At 48.2% G+C, this 15,593-nt stretch overlaps 1 protein-coding gene and 1 long non-coding RNA gene across 3 annotated transcripts in view; one reads left to right on the top strand and one right to left on the bottom strand.

Annotated features, from left to right (window-relative positions):
* EMB1441 (zinc knuckle (CCHC-type) family protein) overlaps window positions 1-15,593 on the top strand; it is a 183,863-nt gene that overhangs the window by 20,118 nt on the left and 148,152 nt on the right. The window lies entirely within an intron of this gene.
* On the bottom strand, window positions 5,719-6,697 carry LOC147639751 (uncharacterized). The gene is made up of 2 exons (XR_015269539.1): window positions 6,441-6,697; window positions 5,719-6,403 (listed from the first exon to the last, which is right to left on the bottom strand). It is a non-coding gene; the product is annotated as an uncharacterized LOC147639751 (long non-coding RNA).

Here is a 15,593-nt window from a genome sequence, read left to right on the forward strand (position 1 = left end):
AACTGCAGGCGAGAAGAGGCGAAAACGGGCGGATGGAGGGCCTGGGTGGCGGAGCAGTAGCGGACGTGGGCTTTGGGCGGCGGAGCCAGGACGGTGGGCGGAGGCGGCCCTAGCTCCAGTAGGGCTGCCGGCCGGCAGGGGCGGCGGCGGTGATGGGCGCACTAGCGCCGCCGATCGGGCGGCGGCGGCGGCGGCGGCGTGGGCAGTACCGCAACCGGCTGGGTTGAGCGGAGGTGGTTGCCTGCGCAGCAACGCCGCTAGCAGGGCTGGGCGGAGGCGGCTGACTGGGCTGAGCGCTGACGGATGGAATCTGCAAATTCGACGAAAATCTGCAGGCGACGGAACCGGCCGACGGAAATTCACAGTTTGCTGCAGATTTCAGGGATAGAAATCCACAGGCAGCCCCCAGGTCTGATACCAATTGTTGGTGTTGGACTCACACACTCACACACACAAACCTGCACATTAGGGTTAGGTGAAGGATGGAGAAGCTCACACACAGAAATGAGAGAGAAAGAAAGAAAGAAAGATATATTAACGTCTACGAGAGGCCAAAGTCGGCCTATGAGACAAAAAATAATACAACTGTGTTCTTCCGGTCATCGAAAGAAAAGAAACAAAAGAAAAAGTGTGCATGTGTTTGGATACAACTGTGAATCATCATGGATTGGTGGAGCCCATATACAAACAATATAAGGGGGGTGGGGATGTGGATGGAGTGCTAAGGCAAGATGCATCTCTATATGCTGAAGGGGTAGTACAAGCATGCTATGCAGATCTATGTCTAACTCCATCCAGTGCCATAAGAGGGATATAAGATATCATACATCGCCGATGCTGAGGCTGTGAATGGCATGAACATGTACCCTGAGTCTGAATGAAAGCGAGCTAGCCTCTCCTGTGTCTCCATCTGGTGTCTCATTCGGATAGCTGCTATCTCTCGGTGACGGAGTCGGGGTGCTCTATGTCCAGTCTGTCTAGGTCTCCTCCTGGCTCTCAATTCCTCTGCTCTCTGTGCGGTCACCCCACGTGGTACATCAGCTGGCACTGGCGTAGCTCTCTGGAAGAAATTTGTGAGCTGGGACTATCTCCCACCCCTAGTGGGAGCGGGTGTCTGGAGGAGTCTCTCTCGAGAACTATGAAGCTCTAGTAGTAGTCTGCCAAGCTATCGGCGCTGGTCCAAGGCCTCCATCAACTGATGTAGTGAAGAGTGCTCCTCAAACCATTCTGCATATCTATCTCTGACCCCCTGGTGGGCTCTACATCTACATACAAAGTGATCCTCAGTCTCCACCTCCTCGCTGCACAATCTGCATATCCGCTCAGCTCTAGGAACCCGTGCCGCTCTCCCAGCCTCTATCTCTAGCTGATGTGATGAGACTCGTAGCTGTCCAATAGCAACACGAGAGCTGTGTGGCATGTATACATCCATGTACCGCGGTCGATGTATAAACCCATACCCAAAGATGCTCATAAAGTGGTCGCTGTAATACAGCATCTTCGGTGGTAGTGGGCTCTCTGGTGCTGTCCATGTCTCCTGTATGTAGTGCTGCCATATGTCCTGTCTCATCACTCTGTTTCTCTCATTGAGAGAGAGGTAACCCCGTGGAGCAGACTGATCATACTGAAAAGGTGGCAACCTCTCAATGTCTATCCCATGATGTGAGAACCACTGTAGCATCTGTGCATACCAAGATCCAGTGTGTCCAGCCTCGGCCAGCTGTCTGGATGCCTCAAAAGCTCGGCGGGATAATCTCTCCATGGGCATCTCCCTCATCCTGTATATAAAGGAGATCGTCTGGAACAATGCCTCCACTGCCATAGGTGGTGCAGCAAACTCAGCTCGAACAATGTCATGCGGGACGGATGGTTTGCTGCGTATCATCCTCGAGAGCATCAAGATCTGTGGTCTCTCCAGCTGTATCCATGTGGAGGCTGCAAGCCCTGGTGCCCAAACCGCTGCTGCATACATCAAGGCTGGTGTCACTAATGTATCAAAGAGCCACCCCTTCGTGCGGGGTTCCTGAAAATGTGCCTGATGACACTGACGCTCAAGGCCAGCAAGAGCTGCATACCCCCGGGTCACTCTGTCTCGGACTGCCTGAGCCATGGAGAAGCGTCCAGCTGAGCTAGTAAATGTGATGCCAAGGTAAACATAAGAGCTCACCACCTCGACCCTCCCTCCTGCTAATGTGAGAGTAGTGTGGCTCCTGACTGCGGGTGAAGTGTGGAAGATCATAACCTTGGTTTTCCCAAGGTTCACTGTGAGGCCCTGCTGTGCGCAGAAGTCATCAAGAGCCACAAGGTGTCTTTGAAGCCCAACCTGCGTGTCGGATACCAAGACGATGTCATCAGCATAAAGCATAACATGGACAGTAATACCTGATAGCTCAACCCCAGAGCCTCCTCCCTGTGTGATGTAATCGACCACCTCATCAATATAGAGCCCAAAGAGCGTGGGGGAGAGCGGGCACCCCTGCTTCACACCAATGGTGCTAGCAACTGTGTCGGACAAGCCTCCTGGGCATCGGACTCTCCCAAAGACCTGCTCATATAGCCTGTATATGCCCCACATCATGTCTGAAGGTATGCCTAGTGTCTGTAGTCGCCGAAAGAGGCGCTCTCTGGGCACAGTATCAAATGCCTTGCGGAAATCCACAAAGCAACAATAGAGCCGTTGCCTCCGTGCCTTGGCCTGATCAATCAGGCACCTCAATGTAAAAATGTGGTCGATGGTCGAGAAGGCTCGACGGAAGCCTGCCTGGCCTGCTGCTCTCAATCCCCCAACCTCTGCATGAGTGCTCAGCTCTGCCTCCAAAACTGCCCCGTATAGTTTGGCCAATATATGGCCAATCATGATGGTCCTGTAGTTCCCGGGGTCTAGTACATCTCCCGCTTTATGGATCGGCACAATAGTGTGTATCGTCCACTCAGCCGGAAACCCCTTTGACAGAGCTCTGTTGAAGAGTTGAGCAAGAAATGGTGCCAATGTATCAATAGCATAGATGAGATGCTCTCCCTGTAATGCTGTATGATCTGTCGCCCGTCCATGTTGGAGTCGGCATATGGCCCTCCTAACCATAGGTGGGGTGAAGAAGGTGGAGACTGTGGAGCATGGCTCTGTGGGCTGTGGTATAGGGTGCTGTGCAGGCACATCATAAAGTCTCTCTGCATATGTCTGCAAGGTCTGAGGATCGGCAATAGGTGTGGGAGGACGGGGCTCTCTGAGTCTCCTCCAAGCAGCAGCAGCATCTCTGCTCATGAGCATGTGATGTGTCCCCCAGTACTGAGCCTCCTCATAAGCTCGCCGCTTACGGCGGGTGAGAGTATGCATCCTCCTGCCTGCCTGCCTCCGGGTGATCTCTCCGCGAGCCCTCTGCACTCGGAGACTGCGGTAAAGGTTTCTGCACTCATCATCATACCATCGGTTCTGGGGCATGCTCCCAGATGTAGGTGGCCGTCCTGTCTCTATGTGGTATGGGAAACTCCTCGCGGCTTCGGAGTGCAGTACATGTGAGAGCTGGGAGGTGAGCATGGCCATGGGTGCCGATGGATCTCAGGCAAATAGCTGATCATGAACATGATAGTCGTACACCTCGGCTAGGTCTTGAGTGAAGTGAAAAATAGTGCGTGGTGGCTGTATGATGGGTGGGTGGGTCTCTAATAAGCTCCTGAAAGTGAGGGATAGGTATGTATGATCCGCCCCAATGGGGCATGGTGGTACGGTGAAGTGAGACACCATATCTGCTGCCTCCCGGGATCCCATCACATAATCCACTGTACTACTACCGCCTCCCACTGGAAAGCAAGTCAACCCACCTGAATCTGGCCACTGAGTCATCCCGTTATAAATAACGAGATGGTGTCGGGCCCCAAGCTCCAGCAAATGTTGCCCATATCCAGTGCTGTCAGCTCCTCCATCAGCGGAGATCCGAGTGGTCCCTGTATCCTCTGTAGCTAGCGGCTCTAGTCTCAGGGGATCCTCAAAGTCATAGATCTCGCACTGTCTGCTCTGAGTCCGTGCATTGAAGTCCCCCATCAAGAAGACTTCTCCCAGTGTCGAATAGTGTAAGATCTCCTCAGATAAGACAGAGTACGGAGACTCACTAGCCTCTCCTCCACCCGGCTCCTCGGTGGTGGCAAACCGCGACCCCTTCGGAGGAAAGTAGCAAAGGGCGATATAGATCCATCTGGTCTCCGAGAGGCGTAAGCTAATCCACATGTATCTCGCCTCCGAGTCTCGTGCTACGACTCGAACATGCTCATGTAACCCATGCCTGAAAAGCACTGCAATACCTCCTGAACCTCGGGAGGTGGCGTGTCTCATCCCCTGTCGGTGAGCTGACTCCCACTGATAACCCTCAACCCGTGGTAAGCCCCTCTCCGAGCTCTCATGTGTCTCTGTCATCAAGATGATATCCCGGCCCTCCATCACCTCCTCAAGTCTCCCTGGATGTGTCCATAGGACTCCATTACAGTTCCAGATTGCTATGTGTATCTCTTTGTCTTCATGTTGTTTCCTCCGTGTCTCATAGGCCAGATGGCGCTATTCGATCCTCTTCCCATCAATGTAGATGTGACCATCCCTATAATGTGCCTTCTTCCCTTCTTTGCGTTCCGCCTTGATCTTCGGCATGCATAATCTTCTGTGCTCTAGTTGCATCCATGTGAGGTCATCATCGAAGTAGATGGGGTCCCCTGGCAAGCTCCTCAAGATAGCCCGTCTTCTCATAAAGCTGATCCTACTCTCCTCGTTCGGGAACTGTAGCACTAAGGCCTTGCCTTTGGTGGAGTCCTTTGGGGTTGTCCTCCATACTCTAGTGAATGTGAGCGGCTCATCCTCCTTTAGTCCTACCTTGGTACATAGGTTCCGCCCGTGAATCTCGGGCGTGGAGGTAGTGCTCTCTGGTATCCCTGTGAGTCGGATGTTGAGGCGCCGGATCCGTCGCATCTTCTCTTCATCAAGAGTGGACTGCATCATGTGTACATCTTCTTGTACCTCCTTGATGTTCTTCTTCATCACTTTTACATCTTCTTGCACCTCCTTTTTGGTGTTCTTCTTCATCACTTGTACCCATCCTTCGCGGGCTGCCTCCATTTTCCCCTCGATTGTGTGGGTGAGGTTTTTGGTGATCTCTTCTTTGATTGCCTCTTTGTCCACCTCAAGAGTCTCTCCTTCCTCCCGTGGACGATCGCGTAAGGATGCCACTTCGCCCTTCAAAAGGTTGATTTCCTCCTGCATGGCGAGCTTTTCCTTCTCCCACTCCTCTTGCATGGTAAGCTTCTCTTCCTTCCATATTTCGGCTTCGGCCTCCAGCTTCCCCATGCGCGTCAATAAGTCCTTCTTGATGGCGGTGATGGTGCTGTCCAGTGTCTTCTTCTGGCCCTTAATAAGATCCCTAAGGATATGATCAAGCTGGCTGATTTTGTCATCTACAGACCCTCCCATTGTAGAGGGAGGGAATGTTTGAAAGGAGCAGGTAAATATGTGGGAGAGAGAGAGAAGAAATGGATGAAATTCAAGTCCCCATTATGTTGCTGCCTTGGGGGCCTGAGCAAGAGTGGGTGGGAAAAGGGCGCAGACGGATGCAGGCGTACAGTGACAGAGAGGCCTCTCGGGCTGGCGAAAGAGACGGGCTGAGAGGGGGCGACTGCAGAAGGGCGCAGATGGATGCAGGCGTAGAGAGAGAGAGAGAGAGAGAGAGAGAGAGAGAGAAAGAAAGAAAGAAAGATTTTATTAACGTCTTCCAAAAGACCGAACTCGGCCTATGAGACAAATCGGAGTACATGTATGGGGTATCCTCTGTCATCCCAACAAAATGAAAAAGTACTGAATAAAAAAGCTGAATTTGGGTGTGTAGGGGATGGAGCTCTATTACTAGGAGAATGCAAAGCTATATGCATGGAGTATACAATCATGATATGCAACCTAGCTAGCTCCATCCTGTACCATACTGGGGGTATAAAATGGTATACATCAGTGAAGGGGGTGTCCACAGCTCCCTGAAGAACATGCCTGGGTGTGCTCTGAAGCGAGCCAGTCGCTCCTCACCCTCTCTGTGAAACTGAGCTCTGATCTCTGTCATCTCTCTCTGGTATAGGCGTGGTGTCCGAAAGCCAGGTGTCCTCTGTCTCCTGCGGGCTCTAAGTGTCTCTGCTCTCTGGAGAGTAATTCCCTGCCGTGTAGGGGCTGGGAGGGGTATGGATCTCTGAAAAAATGTAGTAATCTGTGTCTGTCGCCTCCCCTCTGGAGCTGTCTGAGCCTGTAATAATGTCTCTCTGTGGCGCTGTATGTCTAGAATGTATCTCCCCAGTATGCGCTGGTCTGCTGCCTCAAAGATCTGGCGTAGGGAATGTGGCTCTTTGAATAAAATGGGATATCTCTCTCTGATGGCTGTATATGCTCTGCATCTGCATACATAATGCTCCTCACTCTCCACCTCCTCTCTGCACAATCTGCATACCCTCTCCTCTCGGGGGATCCGTGCTGCTCTGCCAGTCTCAATCTCCAATCGGTGTGATGAAACTCTGAGCTGACCAATAGCCACTCGGGAGCCGTGTGGTAAAAAGCCCTCCATGTATCTAGGCCTCTCTATAAATCCATCATCAGTGATACTCATGAAGTGATCTCTGTAGTATAGCATCTTCGGTGGAAGAGGCTGTGTAGGCGATATCCATGTCTCTCGTGTATAGAGCTGCCATAGATCCTGTCTCAATACTCTTCCTCTCACTATGAGAGAGACGGATATGTGGTGCATCCCTGTCATACTGGAATGGTGGTAGATGATCCAATGTGTGACCTGTGCATACCATGATCCTCTGTCTCCTGCCTCAGCCAACTGTCTAGATGCCTGAAAAGCTCTGTATGATAATCTGTCCTGTGGCATCTCTCTGAATCTGTCTAGCAGGCATATAGTCTGAAATATGGCCTCTACCATCATAGGAGGCGCAGCAAACTCTGCTCGGATAATGTCATGAGGTACTGACGGTTTGCTGCGTATCATGCGTGCCATCATGAGGGCCTGTGGTCTCTCTATCTGTGTCCACCAATGGGTAGCAAGGAGAGAGAGAGAGAGAGAGAGCCAAAAGTGTGGTAGCCACAAAATGCAAGTCAACGCTTGCATGTGTGTCACATCCATATATAATATAGAAGTACAAAATATTATATGTAGAGTGTCCTTTCACACTTGATATCCAAGGGGAAAAACCACATGGGAGAAAGTGCCCTGATGTCACCAGCCTGGACATTTCCTAGTATGAAAGGAGTCTGGTGGACTCCAGGATGTCTAAATATTTGGAAAGTACCAGCTTTGGGAATGGAATACAAAGGACCACACTCCTAAAATTTAGGAGAGTTGCTATTTTTGGCCCGACTCCGATGGAAATTCTGTTCGCGTCATTACATCTGGAATTGAGCAGATACCAAGAGTTGGCAAAGTCCCTATGACAGAATGTCTACCAGTTGGGATATTTTTAGAGATAAAGTTTATGGAAGGACCCATCTCTTAGATTGGGACATGTGGCAAGAAAGTGGACCAAAGTGAGACAAGTGGCCTGACACTTGTTAGAAAGTGGATCAAAGTGAGACAAGTGGCCTCACACTTGTCACTTCAGCTATTGTGTGGCTCTCCACTTGTCATTGTAGCCTTCTCTTGCCATTTTAGCTCATGGGAGGCCCAAATCTATAAATTGGAGCCCTCTCTCTTCATTAATGGAGGCTCTCTTACTGCACACTAGCCTCTACCACCGTTACAGGCTGCCCTAATGATGGCTACTCTCTTTCTCTCTCTCTTGAAGGCTGCCCATGAAGAATACCGGCTGTTGGGGACTGTTTTGGAGGCTTCCATCGCGAAGAAATATTGAAGGCAAGGATATTTAATCATTTATTATGGATTCTAGCCATTGTACTTGTTGTACCAGCCTTTGTACATGTTGTACCAACATTTGTACTTGCTGTACATGTACCAGTCTCACCGTACCGGCTGTACCAACCACTGTACCGGTTGTACCAATCATTGTACCTGTTGTACTGGCTGAATGGAGAGTTGTACTTGCTGTACCAGCTCTATTGCATGAAGACCCGTGGTTTTTGGGGAAGAATCAGTACCCACATGGAGGTATATGGATTATATTGTTGGCTCGGCATTTCAAAGCCTATGTTCCGGCTTGGTTGCCTCGTGTTGGGCTGTGTTATGGCATTTGTATATGGATAATCTGGCATCTCCCGTGGGGAGAGTAAGGCCCTCAAAGCTTGTACATGATATTATTCTCCTTAGGTAATAAAATACTCCAAGGGGGGGGGGTCGGCCCATTCCGGCCTCTATGTGGTGTCACGTGCAAGATCCATTTTTAGTATTTGTGGATGTTTTGTCCAGCTTTATGTTTTATACAAAGTGATGATGGATTAAGGTTGTGGCCATGTTTAAATGTTTTAATACGCATTGATGGTATCAACAAGTGTGTCAAAGGCCCTAGTCCCCTAGGCACCGCTGCGAGTTACATTGGTATCAGAGCATAGGCTTTCTTCTATCAATAAGGAAGAGAAAAGATCTCAAGTGGGGACCACACTTACCATCATTGCTGTTAAGCATGGCTAGCCACTTCATAGCTTATGAAGCAAGAGCATGAGCAATGAGCAGTAGACGGCTTGTTGATTTAAGGATTTATGAATTCACAAAATTTTATCTTGGAAGTGTGGAGTTGGCTTTATGTGCACACGTTTAGCACTCTTTCCATATGGATATTGTGGATTATATTATCAAGCTTACAGGTAAGCTATATGGAGATATATCTCGGGATATCTCAAGGATATGGTGAGGAAATATTTCTTTTGGCTTCATGACCAACCTGGCAAAGAAAAGCTAAGTATACTTTGAGTTTGCAAAGTTGGTGCTTTGGCTATTTACTATGAAGTATTTTTGATGTTCACTAACCGTTGTATAGCCATGCAAGGAGAAAGGTGTTATTGTTTGCCTTGAGATGGTTTCAAGGAAACATTATTTATGGCTCCCTTTATTGGGATGGATTATATCTATGGAGAATTCTTTCTTGGACAAGATTATGGACGAACCTATCCTAGTTTATAGAGAAGAAATATTTGGATATCTCATGGATATGATGCTTTTATGGATAAAAGTCCACCTCTACTCCAAGGTGTGTGGTTAGCACGGAGTATGTGGTAAGAGTTATGGTATACAAGGATTATGGTATACAGGTCTATGGATTCCTGGACTTCTTTTCTAGGAATTTGGATCTATCCTCAGGTTTATGGATTATTCTTTATGGCTTCCTTTATTTGGGATGCATTGGACTTATGAAAGTCATGGTGTTGGAAATAAGTGCTCACTAGGAGTACTTTTAGTCTTGGTCATCTCAGTGTATGCCACGTGGCACTCAGGGACTTATCCCATATGCACTCATGCTCAGCTCTTGTACTTTCACCTATATATTGTGGGTGTCACATCAATGAAAGTATCAATCTTGTGTCTTGTCTACACTCATCTCAAGGTAACTCTTTGTCTTTCATTTGTGTTCTTGTTTCATTTCAGTTTGTTCTTGCTTTCATATTTCCTACATGGTATCAGAGCAGGTTTATCCTGGCTCCCCTCATCTTTGCCCTTGCTTCCTGTGAGCGACTGCCCCTCTTCTTGCTGCAGTCATTGGGTTCAGAACAGGCCGCCGCCTTTACTGTTGGCCGCCGCCTTTGCTGTTGGCCGCCGCCTAGCTGGGAGCTGCCTCACGTTTTTTTTTAATTTCACCATTTCTATATGTTCGCTTCAGCTTCTGTCCTCTAGTATTGCATGTTGTTCGCTTCAGCTTCTGTCCTCTAGTATTGCACATGCAGCTCGTCATATCAAGTAAGCAACCCGTCGGCCTGAATTTTTCTGTCCGCCCACTTTCCTGCTGTCCACCCTGTTCAGACTCATACAGCCGCCGTACTGTTCTCCTTTGGCTGCCTTCTTCATCGACTCAAGGGTGCGCATCATCTAGAAGAAGCTGCAGATCGACTTTCCTCCAACGAGCTATTTGCTGCATTCAGTTCTGCCATCGCTTCCTCTTGAAGAGTCTACAAGGTACTGTGCATTGTCTCCTTCAGTTCGCTGGTCAATCCTTTTCTTATCCTCAAACTGCTAGTTCCTCATGCTTCGATGGGCTGTCACATGCTATGGCCCTGACAAGTGGTGAGAGAGCCGGCTTCTAAAAACAGTTTGGATCTCTTCTCTCATTCATTTCTGCAATCTTGTAAGGGAATAGACACTGCCCTTGCATTTTAGCAAGAGGTAAGACCTTCCCACATGGCCTCTTCTACTCATTCTCTCATGTCTATCGACAAATTCAATGGGTCCAACTTTCATACTTGGCAAATCAAAATCAAGTGCCATCTTAACAGTCAGTCTTCTGTCTATCTAGTCTTGTCTGTCTGTCTATCTATTGTCTGTCTATCTGTCTATCAATCTGACTGTGTCTTGTTTTTGATCCATCTTGTCCCTACTTTTGTGGACCCATATGAGGATATCACTTGAGGAGGGGTGTCTCAGGATCTTTTGTCTCTCAATCCTTGTCTAGTCTCTCTGTCTTGGTCTTATCTTTTGTCTTTTTGTCTTCCTCCTAGTGTCCACTTAAGGAGGGTGTTGGAAATAAGTGCTCACTAGGAGTACTTTTAGTCTTGGTCATCTCAGTGTATGCCACGTGGCACTCAGGGACTTATCCCATATGCACTCATGCTCAGCTCTTGTACTTTCACCTGTATATTGTGGGTGTCACATCAATGAAACTATCAATCTTGTGTCTTGTCTACACTCATCTCAAGGTAACTCTTTGTCTTTCATTTGTGTTCTTGTTTCATTTCAGTTTGTTCTTGCTTTCATATTTCCTACACATGGTTCACATACCTTGTGTAGTGTTCTCTTGTCCTACGTACTCTCTTGAAGATTGTTTCTACCATGTGTGGGTGGAACAATAGAGAGCAGATGGAAGGGAACATGGGCACTCCAGAGGGTAGTGTTGAGCACAACATACCGTGTGTACTGTTCTCTTGTCCTACGTGCTCTCTTGAAGATTGTTTCTACCATATCTGGGTGGAACAATAGAGAGCAGATGGAAGGGAACATGGATACTTGAGAGGGTAGTGTGAGTTGGTGGCCGAAATGCCTACAAACTATTGGTGGCTGAAATGCCTATAAACTATGTGTAGCAGAAATGCTTATGGAACACCAGGCTATCTATGCCTGTGAGTGATTGTTTTATCTTGTTACTTGAGCCCACCTCTCATCCAAGGTGTGTGGTCAGAGTACCAACACGGAGTGCAAGTGGTAAAGTAGACATGATACTTGGTTGGCAAGGGACTTATGTGTACGCCAAGGGTCATGTGGATTGGCACATGTTTGTGTGATTTGAGCTTGGATTATGATATCTCGACTTATGGGACTGTTTTGTCTCGCCCACTCTCTTGCTGCACACTAGCCTCTACCACCGTTACATGGAGGACATTGAGGATATCCGCCATCGACCGATGAGAGACATCTTTGGATAGTGATGTATATGATGCTTACCTTTGTTGCTGGAGTTTTCCTTCCCAGATGTTATCCATTAGGAGCTCCCAGTACCTTACTTTTCCTCATAGTTGTTGTTTCAGTTTCAGTTAGTTGTTTAGTTGTTTTAGCTTTTCTTACACAGACATTGTGTCAGATCCACCAATTGTTGTAACCTTTTTGGTCTCATAGGTCATTTTGGCCTTTTGAGGACGTTAATATATTATTTCATTTCATTTTATTTTTCTCTTGAAGGCTGCCCATGAAGAATACCGGCTGTTGGGGACTGTTTTGGAGGCTTCCATGGCGAAGAAATACTGAAGACAAGGATATTTAATCATTTATTATGATTTCTAGCCATTGTACTTGTTGTACCAGCCTTTGTACATGCTGTACCAGCATTTGTACTTACTATACTTGCTGTACCAGCCACCGTATCGGCTGTAGCAGCCACTGTGCATGCTGTACCAGCCATTGTACCGGTTGTACCAAGCATTGTACCTGTTGTACCGGCTGAATGGAGAGTTGTACTTGCTGTACTAGCTCGATTGCATGAAGACCCGTGGTTTTTGGGGAAGAATCAGTACCCACACGGAGGTATATGGATTATATTGTTGGCTCGACATTTCTACAGCCTATGTTCCGGCTTGGTTGCCTCGTGTTGGGCTGTGTTATGGCATTTGTATATGGATAATCCATGTCCCAAAGAAATGAGCGAGACTAAATAAGTCTCCATAATACCAATATCAAAATCATGTCCCAAAATAAATGGGCGAGAATTCCATGGAAGATATGCTAGACACAAGCACAAGAGCCAATTGTGTCGTGTCAATCACCAATATCAATTAGATAATCATATGCCAATGAAAATCACCAACTAGGTGCTAAGACACTTAAATAAGTGCCATGCACAAGAAACTAGTGCCTCGCACAGAAACATGTGCTATGCACACAAACTGGTGCCATTCAAGAGCACAAACCATGGTGACAGAAAAGCTGGTTCTCCATAGTTCTGGCAATCCTTTCTCCCAATCCCAACAGTTTCCATGTTCTCCCATACAATCCCAACTCTGATCAACAAGCATGGTGTGGAAACAATGAAACACTCACTCCACAATCGCAACACGAATCCATGTGTATGGTGGAGTGTTCATTGAATTGCCCTCTCACAATCCCAACATGAATCCACATGCATGGTGAGATGAACAATGAACCTCTTGGCCTCTCTATGGGGAGATAGTGATTCTAATATGGCATAAAGATAAATAAATCCATGTCCCAAATAAATGGGCGAGACAAAACAGTCCCATAAGTCGAGATATCATAATCCAAGCTCAAAGCACACAAACATGTGCCAATCCACATGACCCTTGGCGTACACATAAGTCCCTTGCCAACCAGGTATCATGTCTACTTTACCACTTGCACTCCGTGTTGGTACTCTGACCACACACCTTGGATGAGAGGTGGGCTCAAGTAACAAGATAAAACAATCACTCACAGGCATAGATAGCCTGGTGTTCCATAAGCATTTCTGCTACACATAGTTTATAGGCATTTCAGCCACCAATAGTTTGTAGGCATTTCGGCCACCAACTCACACTACCCTCTCAAGTATCCATGTTCCCTTCCATCTGCTCTCTATTGTTCCACCCAGATATGGTAGAAACCAATTTCCACGACCTCTTTGACTCCCCCTGCCTCTGAATTGGCCTCTTCCACCTGCGTGTTGTTGTGGTTGTTGTGAATTCTGGGACTGTTGTTGTTGCTGCTGCTGGCCATAATTTTGATTACGTGTTCGGCCACCTCCTTGGCCGCGTCCATGGCCTCCTCTACCTTGTCCTCTTCCTGAACTTGTGTAGAAGGCCTGTTGCTCTGAACTGTTTTTGTTTTGTGAAGACTATTAGTCTTCACCCAAGCTCTTCTCTTCTATAATCAACATAGACACCAAATCTGTGAAATTGGGAATGTTTTCCCCGAGTCTTAATAGACGTCTTGAATGCCTTGTATTGGAATGCAGCCACAACATTTGAATTTGCAAAGTACGCCTCCAAATCAGCAATTTCCATTAATGTAGAGAGGACGACAGTAAGCATTTAGTTTATGCATAGCATGCGAGAGCTAGATCTGATTTATGCATACTAAAACTCTCCCAAAGCATCAAGGTTAAATGACTCCATATATGTGTTGAGTTGGGATGACCCTTGGGGGTTAGTGGATATATGCAGTGGTCTAGAAGGGAGAGACAGCCTCTTCTATGGGTGCATGGAAGCCCCCTAGAGGTAGATACTAGAGAGAGAGGGGTTGATTGTGAAAGAACACGGGGCGAGGAGCACCATCAACCAGCCGGTCTTGACTCCCTCCCCAACCCGAACATCCCATGAGACCACCAATAAAGGTGGGGGATGAGGGGAGACTAAGGGCTATTTTGCCCTATATAGAGGGGTTAAATTAACCCCAACCCACTATGTGGGATAATAGACTGCAACATGGCAGCGTGAGAAGCGGAGGGCAAGAATTCATTCCAACACCCCCCTTGGATGTGAAGCCTGAAGCCGAGAAGGAGCCGACGAGGCTCCGATACCATGAAAGAATGCGGAATGCGGAGCACCAAGCGAACATAGCTGCAGTACGCAGAAGACGGCCATCAACTAGCCGTTCCCCCTCCCCCCCCCCTCCCCCCAACCAAACACCCGAACATCCCATGAAACCACCAATAAAGGTGGGGGATGAGGGGAGACTAAGGGCTATTTTTCCCCTTATAGAGGGGTTAAATTAACCCCAACCCACTGTGGGATAATAGACTGCAACATGGCAGCGTGAGAAGCGGAGGGCAAGAATCCATTCCAACACCCCCCCTGGATGTGAAGCCTGAAGCCGAGCAGGAGCCGATGAGGCTCCAATACCATGAAAGAATGAAGACGGCCATCAACTAGCTGTCCCCAATCCCCCCCCCCCCCCTCAAACACCCGAACATCCCATGAGACCACCAATAAAGGTGGGGGATGAGGGGAGACCAAGGGCTATTTTTCCCTATATAGAGGGGTTAAATTAACCCCAACCCACTATGTGGGATAATAGATTGCAACATGGCAGCGTGAGAAGCGGAGGGCAAGAATCCATTCCAACACCCCCCCGGGATGTGAAGCCCGAAGCCGAGCAGGAGCCAACGAGGCTTCGATACCATGAAAGAATGCAGAATGCGGAGCACCACGCGAATGGAGGTGTGGTACGCGGGAGACAGCCATCAACTAGCCAGTCCCGTCCCCCCCCCCCCCCCCCGCGGCGCCCCAAACACCTGAACATCCCATGAGACCACCAATAAAGGTGGGGGATGAGGGGAGACCAAGGGCTATTTTGCCCTATATAGAGGGGTTAATTTGACCCCAATCCACTATGTGGGATATAGACTGCCACATGGCAGCGTGAGAAGCGGAGGGCAAGAATCCATTCCAAGAGGTTGCAAGGTTGCATGAGGTTTAAAGGAGAATGGCACATACGTGGTGGATGTCCTGTGAGAGATTTGGGCGAGGGGGTTGGATTGAATCATAAGCCTTCTCATAGCACTCCCTTCTTTGACAATAGAGTCAATAGTGCTTGTCAACTGCATCTTAGTGCTTTGTTTTGGGTCTTGCAAAAACTCTTCAAGCCTTTATCTTCATTTCCACAAGTACCAACATTAATAGTTTGTGTAGCCACACTCTACAGGTCTCCACCTATAAACAGAACAAGGAATAATTGAGCAAAACGTTGGACTTACCCAAGTTCTAATAGAGCTGCAACTCCCAAAGATCCTAGGGCATCAACCTCCTACAAGATCCTCCTCTTCCCCTTGCACCCTTTGCTGCTCTGGACAGACCCCCTCTGCTCTGGACAGACCCAAGCTTCCTCAATCTATTCCCATGTCTTCTTCCCAAACAAAACATTATATTCACAAGCAAGCTTCCACAGAGCTTCTTCACAATTCCCCCGTCTCTCTCTCCTGCTAATTCGTCCTCTTCACTACTCTCCCTCTTATGGCTCCCTGCTCTCCTTGTTGACTACTCTCCCTGATTATCCGAG

The sequence above is a fragment of the Cibotium barometz genome, chromosome 3 (assembly GCF_041138505.1).
Source record: "Cibotium barometz isolate CiBa-2024 chromosome 3, ASM4113850v1, whole genome shotgun sequence".
In the NCBI taxonomy this organism is placed as follows: Eukaryota; Viridiplantae; Streptophyta; class Polypodiopsida; order Cyatheales; family Cibotiaceae; genus Cibotium; species Cibotium barometz.